The sequence below is a fragment of the Vanessa tameamea genome, chromosome 22 (genome assembly GCF_037043105.1).
Source record: "Vanessa tameamea isolate UH-Manoa-2023 chromosome 22, ilVanTame1 primary haplotype, whole genome shotgun sequence".
Taxonomy (NCBI): Eukaryota; Metazoa; Arthropoda; class Insecta; order Lepidoptera; family Nymphalidae; genus Vanessa; species Vanessa tameamea.
Window position 1 is genome coordinate 1030045 of NC_087330.1, and position 14195 is coordinate 1044239.

The following is a 14195-nucleotide window of genomic DNA, read 5'->3' on the forward strand; positions in this document are numbered from 1 at the left end:
CGCTGGAAAAACAGTTTACGCGTTTTCAGTTAGTCGCTGAAGACTCCCGAATACCCACTAAAAAACCAGCGGTACCTACTCCGTCTTTTCGGGGGACGTCTCGGGATCGCTTGTGCATACTACCGTGATGTCTTGACGGCCCACCTCTACGGGCCTCCAATTCCTAGGGGATTCTCGGGGTGAAATAATCCACCTTATGGTAAGGCCCTTATGCCTGCAGTTACATTGGGTCACTCACACATCAAAGCAAAAAACACAAAAATACTAAGTATTGATGTTTGGCGGTATAATATCTGATGTTTTGGTGTTACCTCCCAAGGCGGGCATTCCATTGAATTTGAGAATACTTTTTATTGTTAATATGGGATTTATGGGAATTTCTTTATTGTTATTAACTCTATAACGCTACTATAGATACTCAAAAATCAAAATCAAAATAATATACTTTATTCAAGGAGGCTTTTACAAGCACTTTTGAATCGTCATTTTACAAACTATATTGAGTGAAGCTACTCGTATACTGATGGAAATATTTGCATAGCCAATAAAAACATTACAAAGAAAAGCGTGTTTAATATGCAAACAGATCATCCACTTTTTCAACACATAAATCAACATGTACATACGTATGTATATATATCTACATATATGAGTAATATTCACTATTCAGGCGAACAGCTATTATACTGAATGCATACTAATTTTCTATGAACCTGAAATTGTGTTACTGTTCCACTATACTTTGTTAACTAAGAACAATGAAAACAGACGTGGCACATCTGAATATAACATTTTACACTTCGGCATTTTAAAAACATGAATTTAAACAGTTAAAATATGAATTTATCGTTTTTTCGTCGTAATTTTTTTATAAGCATAAATTAAACGAATTTTTACAAAAGTAAGCGAATTAAACTTACGAGTGAAACTACTTTATTCGTCAGAACAGTTACATTTTGAAACGCCTGCAACGTTTAAATTCGACCTTGAAATATTATCGTTCCCAAAAATATTTCACTTAAAAAATATTTTGTGCCATTTCTATACATATTCTGTACCTATACTGAAGCCGTGATGAATTTTTCAGTTTCAGCGATGACTCACCCGGTTTTCCCTCTACCCTGTAAATAAAACTGCGTTCCATTAATATTATCAAAGGAGTTCGAGCCTTAAATCCTTTCAATATGGTTCGTTTTTAATCCATTCCCCTGGCAAGGTCTCAAAGGCATTCATAAAGCGCGTGTTAGTCAGAGATTGGTTCGTTTTTAATATTCAAAGAAACTGTTATGTGTCGATGGTTGATTTTTCCATTGTTTGTGTGTGATATTTCAAAGAAACTGAGTAAGTTAGTTAATCCTTTTAATCTTATGCATTATTTTTAGTGCCAGTAATTCAAGTTTCGTACTCGCGAGAAATAAATTTCAAGGTCTAATTATTGTACAAAGTTTCTGTATCTAACGGCTTAAGAAAACGTTTGAGTTGCATACGTTTTCATTTATTTAGAATACAGTTTTTCTCTCCTGGTATCTTTTACTACCCAGATTTAAGCTTTTCCATGTCCAATTTCATTGAAATTATTAACTGTGTTTTTGAGCTCAGACAAAAATGAATATCGATATTTGGGTTGATTTATGTATCTGATAGACGGATTTGTGGTAGAGGCATGGTCCTTGGTCGTAGCAATGCTCAGAATCAGCTTTTACGGTTTGGAGTCCTTGCGACTACAGGTAGACTAATTAAATAATTTATAATTATATAAAAAAGGAATATAATATAAAATATATATATTGTGGTGTCTCTGGAATTTGCCTTCCTTTAAATCCGATTCTAAGAAAACTCAAGTCAGTAGGCCATTTTCGGAAATATTTATACATGACGTAATGTTATTGTTAGAGCGGGATAACTTATTTCTTTGATAGGTTAAATAAAACCGATAGCAAAAACGTAAAATTAGTATTTTTATATTTTCAGACAAAATATATCAATTTCATTATCATATCTACGTTATTCAAACAAATAACTATTTAATTTGATCGGGTCTTCACAGTCGAATCAATATTTCAAACCGATTGATGGGTATAATAATAAATTTATTTCATATAATCCTGTATAATAACGATTTAAATATTTTTTTGATTTGATTTGTTCTTTCGTGTTCTGATATTATCAGTGGTTCCATAACTGGTATTGTGGTTTATTTTGTATGATTGTCATTTATTTTGAATGAATAAAATTGTCACAAAACCGACGCAATCAACTCTCTAGGCTCTTGGCAAATTGGCAACTGGCTCTACGTGGTCTTGTCAGTTATACTCCAAGAATGTTTTTTATTAAACGCTGAGGGACTGCAGACTTTGTCTGCTGCGGGCGGTAGGGTCGTACTTCCCGCAGCGCCGAAGGCAGATACGATTCGAAACAACTCAGTGGAGAATTGCTTTTAGACGTTCACGGTATTCATGTTTACATTTATTTAAATTATTACTCGGTGACATCAAACCGGAAAACAGCAATACTTAGAAGTGTTGTGTTTTGGTTTGAAGGTTGAGTGATCCAGTGTACCTACAGACACAAGTGACTATTTCTCACAGCACCAATGGCTGTGGGCAGTGGTAATCACTTACCATCGGGTGGCCCACTAACCGGCTTACACCTGCGACATATACAAACCTAAGTGATTGCTCACTGTACCTACCATCTTGAGTTAAGACGCACGTAGTCTACTTCTTCTTGCCATCAACGTCGTCCTCCTAACCATTTTCAGCAACGGCAAACAAACTCAGGGAGAGACTAGCAAACTATCCGGGACTTTTTGTAGTTCAAAAGTGACACAGGCGCAATTTAATACTCACTCTCATTATCCGTTGGGGTGGCCAATCCAACACGGCCGGAAAGAGTTCAAGAGGTCAACTTACATGCTTTCCAAGGCACTGAAGTATACACACTTCCAACTTCTAAACTCCGAGCTGAGTGACAATTTTTGATAGAAAAGCCCAGTAACTTTTTAAGTCCAGTAACTTGGGGTTTCAACCAAGAACCTCGGGCTCTGAGGTCTTATATCTAGCCACGAGACCGACGAGGCAGTCTCTATGCATAATATAATAATTAGGTGGATATTCTGCAATCGTCAGTGGAACAGCATAAATTCCTCTAAACTTCGTATCCTTCCCCGAAACAGAGGAGATACGCTTTCGCTCAACATTGAGGTATTTACATACAAATATGATTTATAACATATTAGAATTATTTTCAATAAGTACGTTAATATACACATCAAAATTAAAATGAATTACTGTACAAATCATGACAGCCCATCATGATACATGTGTCAGAAATGTTAGAAATATTTTCCTGTTGCATGAAAACTGATTCTTTGAACGAAAAATGTACCAGCCAGGATGTAAGGTAAAGTAGAGGCAATAAATTAAATTAAGTTAATTGTTATTGCTAATTGCATCTCCACAGTTTTTTATGTCCGCGCCATTTTTACACTGCTTGTTTTTTGTTTTGTTTCGCTCCGTTACATGCGAATTTGAATTGAAATATATTATGTCTTCATCTATTTTAATTATTCTTATTTTGTTATTATATTTATTAAATGACCGTGGATTCTATATAGTGACGTAAAATAAATTAAACCAAATAACAAATCCTTATAATGTTTAAAAAATTGTACTTTCTCAATACTCTTCAATTATATTTTTTTAATATAATATATTACAGAATAGAAATACATTTTAAGAATACATTCTATTTATTTCATAAAATAAATGTTCTGCATTAACAGATTAAAAATATCTTAATCAGCAAGCAAATATTAAATCTCATAATTTTACGGGAATTGATTCGGCTTATCTTAACAGTAATATCACTTCGAAACAATAACGATTATATTGTTAGAACTGTCAGAAATATTTGAAAAAAAAACTTTTTTCATATATTGGAAAATTTGATACTTATATTTCTTTCTTGCAAAACATTTTATTCCCGAAAAGAATTGCCGATACGAGGCGTACTTGCCGCAAATATTTATTATGTTAGATTGTTGGTGTTACATCTAACATTATTGTAGTACATTAGTATATTTTATAAACTTATTGGACCTTTGGCTTTATTGTCAAATTCCTTTGCCATTTCATGTATTGTCGTGCTGTTGATTTCCCAATGAAATAAAAAAAACCTTACAAGGAACCTACACCTTAACTAATTACAAAGGAAGTTAGCAGATGACGAAAATTTTAGTAATTTTTGATTACTCATGCCGTTTAGTCATGTCCAGCTTTAGTAAAATATTGCTTGGCATTTATTTTAAAGAATAACATTTATAAAAGCCAAAACTATGAGATAATTCAATGTAAAATGTTTCCATGACTTTCGTAAGACTTGTAAACCTTTGAAAGAAAAGCCCTTACAGCTCGTAATAGCTTTGTGTCTTTAATTAAACTCGCTTGTTTATAGAACGTAAATAAATAAGAAGATACAAGAACTCCGTTTAAAAAGTGTATAAAAGACTATTTAGTTCAACGCCACACATTCGACGAAAGCTTTATAGAGTCAGATGTGAGGGGTGATATTCGTGAATCATTGCAAATACATAATATACCTCTACTATATTTCAATGTATAGAACACAAAATCGTAGGATTTTAATGATCAATTTACATGAATATTTGCACGAATGAATTTTGAACCTGTAAGCAGAGAATTGTCACTAGAAGGCGTTGGAGTTCCTAAATCGCGCGATCTAGATTTTTGTAAATAAAGCTTATTTCAATATATTTAATGACGCGCTCCCTTCGTAGGGAAATCACTACACACCACCCACCTACAGCGTTTCCGTTGGAGGAAACGAGGTCCCCGATTAGTGACGTCACGAAAACGGTTGTGACGTCAATTAAACAGTGCTGCGAGCAGAAGCGCTTCCCACCCCACCGACTACGTTCTGAGCCGACGTGCAATCTCATAGAAGACACCCTTAGGATGAACGTTACTCGGAGCCCGAGAGGGCTCAAACGTCAAGGCTGAGTCTAGTACTCGCCCCCCCACCCGAAGACGCTGAAAAGGCCAGCAGGTCCAACAACATGTAACAAAAAGATACAAAAAAAATTATGGCTGACCCGTTGACGCTGTAGGCCACTATGGCTAAAAGCTACTGGCAATACAAAAATCGAATGATGGACGACACTTTCTTAGCTATTATTAAACCACAAAGAAGCGTGAGATAGGGAATCCAGTGATTAATAAAATTCTTAAATATTAAATCTAGTTATTAATAATAAGACAATGGACTTAATTTGCTGCTGATGTAATAATAACAAATAATAAATTATTTCTTAGAGTTGGTAATCATTAATTCTGAAATGTTGTGCTTCTTCTTAGATTTTTTTTAATTAACTGAACTGACACAAAGCCTTAACGATTCTCCGTTATTCGAAGTACTGATATATCTTTTGATTCCAGTAGGGACAGAGGTTATCGTGACATATATATTTTATTTATAAAATTAAAATAAGAAAAAAGCCTATGTTTCGCGTGGGAGGCGACTGCAACGCAGATCGCGTTTTATACCAGATACAAACCAGAAAATATGTAGTTTGTACAATTGTACATTTAAATTTATTCCTTAATGAACTAGCTACACGAAATCGTTAATTAAACGGATAGTGAAAAAAAAAAACAATTTTCGTTTTCTTACAGGTTCTGCAAATAAAATATAGCTAGCAAGAAAATGATTCGAAATATAAAATAAGGCCATCGCGATATAAAATAAAAAATATATTTTCCTTGTAGACTAGGTGAACCATTCCATTTTTGAGCCCGCAACCTATGGGTTCCTTTCGCAAAAACTTGAAATTGGGAAGCCCTTGGTCATATTATACTATTTATATTGGTTGTTTGAAGCAGTTATCACTTTACAAATCTGCCTGACGGTGCGGTAATTTTTCGTAAATTTAAACACTGATTGTTTTCCTGAGAGAATAAGTATTTTTCTTTTAACTTTGATATATTTCATATATGCCAATGTGTTCCGTATTCAGACTGGTTAAGTGTGAGTTTCAGTAAATGGGATAAATACAAAAGAATCTCCATCACGACAAACACATATCATTTTTCACATAAAAAGATTTTACTAACGTGATAAAAGTACATTAACAAATTTAAACACTACATATAAATGCACTTAATTTGAATAAAATGAACGTGACATTTCGTAGCGATGGATAATAACTGTCATTTTTTATTCTGTGCTGTAGTATTTAAGCGGGAAATTTCAGCTGTCAAAAGGTCATCGTACTGAAGTACTCTTGATTCACAGGCATTGCTGCCAAATCGGGACTTTTTATGTTTTCACGCAATTTAACTCTCTTGCATGTCTGGCTGACTTAAATATTCCAGTAAAGTTATATTTTAACCCTTTTGTAGGTAATGAGTGAGCAGAGACGTTATAAGTACAATGAATGTTTGAAGTAGACTGCACAATAAATGTTTCTGACAATAATTAAATATATTATAAAAAAATGTAAATTGATTTAAAAGTAGAATTATTACGTTTTTTCAGTCGTAAAATCAACCTATCAAAAGGTCATCGTACTTAAAAACACTTCATACGAAGCTGCTATTAAAAAAAAAGTTTTCTCATTAAAATGTCGCTATAATTCTCGTTAATTATGCATGCGTTTTAATTTGTTAAACGGAATGATTTTGCGATGGGAAAATTAAAATTTTCGAACAGAAATTTATTTTTAATCAAAATAATTTTACTCTTATTTATTTTAACTATCAATGTACCGTCTAGAACAAAAATGCTTTAAATTAATTTCAATGAATGCGGGAAAACATTAGTATTGAACATCAAATAAAATGGAGGAAACTGCCATTTTGTATTTCAAGCCAGTACAATTAAGTTACAAAGCTTTTTTAAACAAACATTGTTTTCTAATTGGTGGTGGTGTAAAATAATGGCAACTCACCGTGTTTGTTTTTTTTCGTGGGCTGACAAAGAAAGCTGTCTGGAATTATATATCGTAGATATCTCCTATATTGTTAGACTATATTTTTAATTATAATAATAGTTTTCCCACCTTGGAATAACGTTCTAAAACTTCTTCTGGTTTTTTCCCTAGATTTAAATCTAATGCCTTGAGATTAGCTAGCCACTTAACCAACATGGCAGATATTTATGATAAAATGCAAAAAAAAATCTCCTTTCGATCGTTTTTTTTCCAAAGTTCAACATTGTAATATTGAAGTTCTTATATGATTTCGTACTGAATACTATAATTATAGTAAGTAGTTAGATAGTATTCATACGATGCAACGTATTGGGTAAATACGCGTAATTGATTAGTTGCTCACGCGCATCACACTGCCCCAAATACATGCCCGCATTTGTGTTTCATTTAACGTTTCAGTGAAAACGATGAAAAACTATAATTCATATTGCATGTTATTTACTTGTTTTCTGTTAATTTATTAGTCATTTTGGCATGAAAATTAGTCATATAACACCTGTATTTCAATCCAAATGAATCCATTGTACTTGTAGATTATAAATCCCGACAGAAGCGTTTCTCTGCATTGATTTGTTTTATAATTTAATATAGCTGTTGTTCGGGTCATATATTGCAACTGAATTTTGTAAAACATACATGATGACAAATACATTATTAATATATCAGTTGGTATATTTTTTGTTAATAGTTCTTTAAATAGAGCTATGATTATTTAATTTATCATTTTAAGTATATCGTCAATCAAGTTTAAAATACAGTTTCCTGGATCAACAGTTCTCCTTCTCAAAATATGCTACAGAATTATATTTTTTTTTTTTGATGTAGAAAAAGTTCATTAGTTTTCTATGTTGTCTTGGGTCTGGGTGTTTGTGGTACCGTCGTTACTTCTGATATTCGATAACACAAGTGATTTAGCTACTTACATTGGGAACAGAGTAATGTATGTGATGATGTCCAATATTTATTATTTATATTATTATTTTTTTCTAAAATACAATTCATTAGCACAATTAATCGAGCTATCATTTTAAAACTTGAGAACTTACCGGTTCTTTTTTTTCCACGCAGCTCAAAATATCACACAAATTCTCGGTACCGTACAAGGAGTAGATGTTTGTTTTTCTTTTGACGCTATCGTGTCGTGTGAAGACTCGTTAATGGATAATCAATAATTTCCGGCAGTTAGGCATTAATAATTCACATTCATTGTAACATCTATTCGATATAACGTTCAAACTATCTCACTATGATTTATGCTTTACGATACAACTTGCATAACGTAAACAGAATCTATGAATTCAGTTTTTTTATAGTGTAGGTAGACGGACTGGTAAATGGGCCGCCTGATGGTAAGTGGTCACTGTCCAAAGACATTGGCGCCGTAGGAAATTTCAATGATTCCTTATATTGTCAATGCGCCACCAACTTTGGGAGCTGAGATGTGATATCCCTTGTGCCTGTAGTTAAACAAAAAAATTCTAATGATTGCTGCTTGAAGGTAGAATATATGATAAGTGGGTGCTACTTGGCCAGACGGACTTGCACAAGCCAATCATCACGTGATAAAATGTCCAAAAACATATTTTTATTTTCTGCCTGCCCTCCAATTTGGCTCAAAGATTTGCTATTATTTGAGAAATTAAAGTTGTATTCATTATTGCTAATGAAACCCAAGATGTTTAAACGACTTACAAAAAAATTAAAATCGTATCTGTTTTCACATGATTTTAAAAATGATGATGAAAACACACATGGATTGTTCGATTAAGCAATATTGAAAACAAACAGAAAAATTGTCGACCACTGGTTGGTCGTTTCCACTTGAAAGCGCTTTAAAAAACGTATGCTACAACATCTGTTCAATGTTCATGTCTACCTTCTGGACTTGCGTTCAGACTGCTTATTAAAACGACAAAAATCAATGAAGCAGACTTCCAGAGCTCTGCTATTCCAGTAACCAGCCATTTGAATATATCTTTGAAATACAAAATGGTGCGAGACTTTTCTCTTTTAAAGCATAATATCGATCGATTATACAATGAGTATTTTTTCAAACAAAAAATATTTTCCTAAGCATTTGGTGATTAAAAATCAAGATACAATATTGTGTTTTTCTCAAACAGCCAGTCACACTGGTGATGCAAGGACTCAAAACATACATCATACGTCCAAATCTGTTCAGGCATTTAGAAGTTATTGTGGATAAAAGAAATTCATGTACACACATGAACCCTGAAAACTTACACTTTTGGGCAGTCGTGTCGTAATAACATATCAATGATGATGTAATTTTTCTAATGTACATATGTACATCCCGTGATATAGCTGTCTTAGATATCTGCTTCATGATTTGGACCATTTGCCTAAATAGTCACATAAACATATGATCAAAATAATTTAGTAGCACATATATATTTTCTATATTTAAATAAGATATTCACAAATATTGACTGTATTATGAATTGTTTAATGAAAACTCTTTTCACGAATGTACAACTGCGAGAAAAATTAAATAAAAAATTAAAAAAAAAACGGCGAATAAAACGTAAAAGGGATAGCTGAGCTTGAGTATGTACCCGTTATAAATGGAAATAGAGTTATAGCTTATTATATATACATTTCTAAAGATTCTCAGCGGAGAAGACTTAAATAGCATATTTAACAAATCTCAAAACGATGTTACAAGTCCGAAGACGAAGCGACGTAGCAACCTTACTTGACAAGAGTAAAAACTTTTCTTTGATTTAACCTTTAGTCCGTATCGATATGAAAATTGAATAAATAATATCGAAATGCTCGTCAGTTCTTTATCTGCGTAAACACCCACGATAAATGTTCTTTAAGAATATTTCATGACATACACAGATCTGTCAATAATTCATTATAATATGTAAAGATTAAATTATAAAACCATTAATAAAAACGTCAATCAGTAGATCATGTTATATAAACTGTATAAACAAAGCGAGATCAAACGTCACATATAACTACAATGTTATTGATTTCTGAGTTTTGCATACGTGATTGAACTGAGAGCTGTTAAAATTTTCATCATTAATCAAAACAATACCATTTTTTTCTAAATAGAGGTAGTTCCATTCCGTTTCAACGATAATAGCCAGTGAGACAGAAAAAGAACCAAAAAAGTTTTAATATGTATAATCAGCTGTGCGAGCCGTATAGTCTGTACAGGGAGGGCGCACCCCTCCCCCCTCTCACCCTCTCGCTCTAACAGCCAGTCCGCAGCCGACCGCGCATGGATGCACTTGTGTCCAAAAAGCATAATATAATTACTATTAAACGTCATATTTTAAAGTGATTGCATTTTAAAATAGTGCCGACTGTGTCGAATTAGTGACATTTACGTTTTTTTATCTGTGATTATTCACTTGTTTTTAATCTATTAAATTCTTCGTGAATACACCAACGTACGAGGTTTTTAGTTGCTATTGTTAATTTGTACTTATAATTTTCGTGTTTGTGTCAGTTGCGTGATTGAATAGTATTATTCGGGTCTAGGTCAACATTAAAAAGGTTTTACTATGCCATTTATTACAAACGATTCTTTAAAATTAGTTAAAAGTAATTTAAGTGTATTAAAAATTGACCCATATGATTGTGTAACATCACAATAAGCATTTAAAATATTAGTTTTTTTTTCGTTAAGTAAACCGATACAATTTGTTATGTAAATTATGCATCGATAAGGAATATTGATTGTAACCGAATCTTGTTTCATATGCAAATTACATTGTTTTGTTTTTTTTACTTAGATTTTCGAACATTTCGTAATATCAGTTTAGATACTTGAGAATATCCGTTTGCTAACCGTCGATCATAAATATGCAAAGGTTAATATATAAAGAATATTAATACTTCAAAATATGATGTGTATACATAGTTATAATTCATTAGTCTAGTATAGGCACTCAATTGATTCGTAATAAAATGACAGTTTATTTTTTTTTAGTCTGTATATTAAGTATCTACAGTTATTGTTTATACATTTACGAAAATATATTAACTATAGAAATTTCTTTGAAACAAAATAATGAATATTAGTTTCTCATTTATCATCTGTATTGGATTTCGAAACAAGAATTCATTGTAATCTTTTAATTAATTAAGGATTAAACCCGGGTACAGCGGTTACGCCGGGTCGACTGAAACCCTATATTGTATTTATTTGTTATATAATATATTAATGGAAAATAAGGATAAATCGTTGTAATTATACATGTATATATTATAGATGTACGAAGCACTTTGATAGTCTAAAAAAAATATATTTTAAAAAGTTGAATACCTACCTATATTATTATTTTTATAAACTCAGTAGGAACACATACTTCAAGAAATAGTAGAACCCCAAAATGCAAGGGCATTGTAATTAAACGAATATACCGACTAAAACATTACTGTTAACTAAATGACGTGTTTAGTTAGTGATTTTATGACATTGATTGCGTGAAATATTTTGAAATAATTATTACTATTGATCGCGTCTTGAATGATTACGGTCATGGCGTTCAAATTGAATGGAGAGCAGCGAATTACTTTAAAAATATAGTGAAGCATTGTGTGTGGAAACCCAGGTGCACTCTCAGGGACGCCAAACCCGACACGACCGGAAAGAGTTCAGACGCAGGACCAACAGTTTTACGTGCTTTTCGAGGCACGGGACATACTCACACTCACGGCTTACGGCCGTTACTGAGAATTTTTCAACAGAAAACCCAATAACTTCTTATCGGCCCCACATGGGGTTTGAAACCCAGAACCTCAGGATCTGTGAACTTATATCTAGCCACTAGACCAACGAGGCAGTCAATTACGATTAATGTATTAGCTGACCGTGGTTTCGCACGCGTATTATTAAATTCAGGCTCAATTCTAATATATTGAACTTTAATGCAATTTTAAACATTCATCGAATTTTTGACAGCGTAAAAGATCTTAAGATAAACGAAAGATCAAAGATTTATTTGTATGGATAGATTTTGCTTTGAATATCTTTACTTGCGATCAAGATTGAATTGCAGGCTTTAGTTTAAAGATGTCCTGATTAGTTAGTGAGCGTCATTTGACTTGGTAATATTATTTAGACCGGCCTATCTTAATAAAATTAGGCGATTCTTTTGTACATTCTATGTTCTTTTTTTTCATATATAAAACTGTTTTAATTGTCAGTTTAATTAATTATCTTAGACAATACCAAGGACTTAGGTTAATAGCTACTGGGTTTTTCTGCCAATAAATTGTCAAATTAGCAACTTAGTTAGAAGCTGGTAGCGTTACAATCCTGTGCTTTGGAAACACGACAAGCCTTTATTCCATCGCGTGTACTATATTTCATCTTGTCAGATTTCCATCCAATTGACTAGAAGGGTGAAGAAATAAAAAGTGCACCTTTATTTGCTACTCTATTGATACTGACCTCACGAAGACCGATGCAAGAGGCAGGGAGGCAGTTTATCGTAAGCATGACAAAAAATCAATACGTCATTTCAATATCGTGTTGTACATTCAACGTATCCTTGTTAACAAATCTGTTCCTTAAAATCAATATCATTACAATTGATCACGTGACCGTCCGTGTAAATTTACGTACATTAGTGACCTAAAAACGACGGAACACGTGTAATATGATGGATTACTTCGAAAATAAAATAGAGTAAAGGCAAATGGGCTCGTGATGATTGATCAAAAAGTTATATTCGTACTCAGACAAAATTTTGCAGAAATGCCATATGCCAGGTAAATCTAAGCTTAGTTTTGTAAGTGATAAGAATTGTGTTATATAAAGTTATTAACGATATAAAATGATATGGCTTTATAATGATAAAGTTAATATGTTTAAGGGACCATACGGCCAAAAAAAAAACCATTTATCTTCATAAGTCCGTTGATCTTCAGATCAGTCAGTCATTCAGGATCTTTACGTCTTTATGTCTAGCGTGGCGATTTTGGTCAAATCCTCCATGGCAAATCCTTTTTCAAAACAAAATGATAAATGTAAAAAAATCTTTTGATATTACTTTACATAATAAAATATTAAATACTTGATGACGTCACGTTTTGTTTTTAAGATCATGTGCGCATAAACTCGAAGGTTTACTAACTGCATTTACAGATTTATGAATCGTAAATATATCGATAAATTGCTCCAATATTGGCACCAAACTTGGATATGTGACAAAATTCTGTCGCCTGGTTTCCTTATTGCTGTATTTAACGCCTCAAGTCTCTTCCCTTTTATATACTCTGTACTCATGTACTGTACTCACATCGTAAGTAATTTTTAATGTATTCTTGCTTATAAATATTTTATAAGAAATATAATTTTGTTTATACATATTTCTATTTAGAAATACGTGTGATACTATTTCTACATGTTGTTGTTCTGAGCATCAGTCCTCTGACCCAAAATTACCTACAATTATTGCGTGCGTACAAGTGCTCATTCAACTGTAGGTTTTTGTACCAGATTTTCTGTTGGAATAGTATGTTTATAATATATTGAATACTACAACAAAAACTGAAATACGACGGTAGTATTTTTTTTAAAAGCGCATAGTCGATGACCAAGTAATTTATGTATGACACGTAAAGTTTAAATGGTACTTTTTTTTTTTAAATTAACGTAAAGAATATTTTTCAACGACTAGCTATATACCTTTACCCGAAATACACGGACAAACATATGATCGTATTCATATATTGGGAATACTATCGAACAAACCTAAATGGATTTTCGCTTGGGTAATCATGCCTTAGATTAAAATAAAATAGGCTTGGCTTTTCAACTATTCCACTTGAATGATTTATCCATACAGATCCATAAAATAAAACGAATTCCATTTTGAATATAAAATATTTGAACTAGCGAGTAAGTCGTGTACTGTGGGAAATACACTTTTATATTATATTATATAAATTGTATCAAGATACATATATGTATCTATGATAGCATTATTATTAACTATCGACTTTATTATATTTTTTATTAAGTGGTGGTACTCGGTAGGGCTTTGTGCAAGCCCGTCTGGGTAGGTACCACCCACTCAATAGATATTCTACCGTCAAACGGCTGTACTCAGTATTGTTGCAACTACTGGCACAAGGAACATAACATCTTAGTTCCCAATGTTGGTGTCGCATTGGCGATATAAGGAATGGTTAATAT

The 14195-nt window shown here is 32.6% G+C and overlaps 1 protein-coding gene across 3 annotated transcripts in view; it reads left to right on the forward strand.

The window, feature by feature from the left end:
• Positions 1 to 14195, forward strand: part of LOC113402312 (protein Fe65 homolog) — a 91574-nt gene that overhangs the window by 22008 nt on the left and 55371 nt on the right. Inside the window, exon 1 of one of the 3 annotated variants that reach the window (XM_026642531.2) lies at positions 10256 to 10444. The exons of the other annotated variants lie outside the window; for them this stretch is intronic. The gene's annotated coding sequence lies outside the window, so the exon portion shown is untranslated. Of the gene's footprint in view, positions 1 to 10255; positions 10445 to 14195 lie in introns of those variants that run through there. 3 annotated transcript variants of the gene reach the window in all.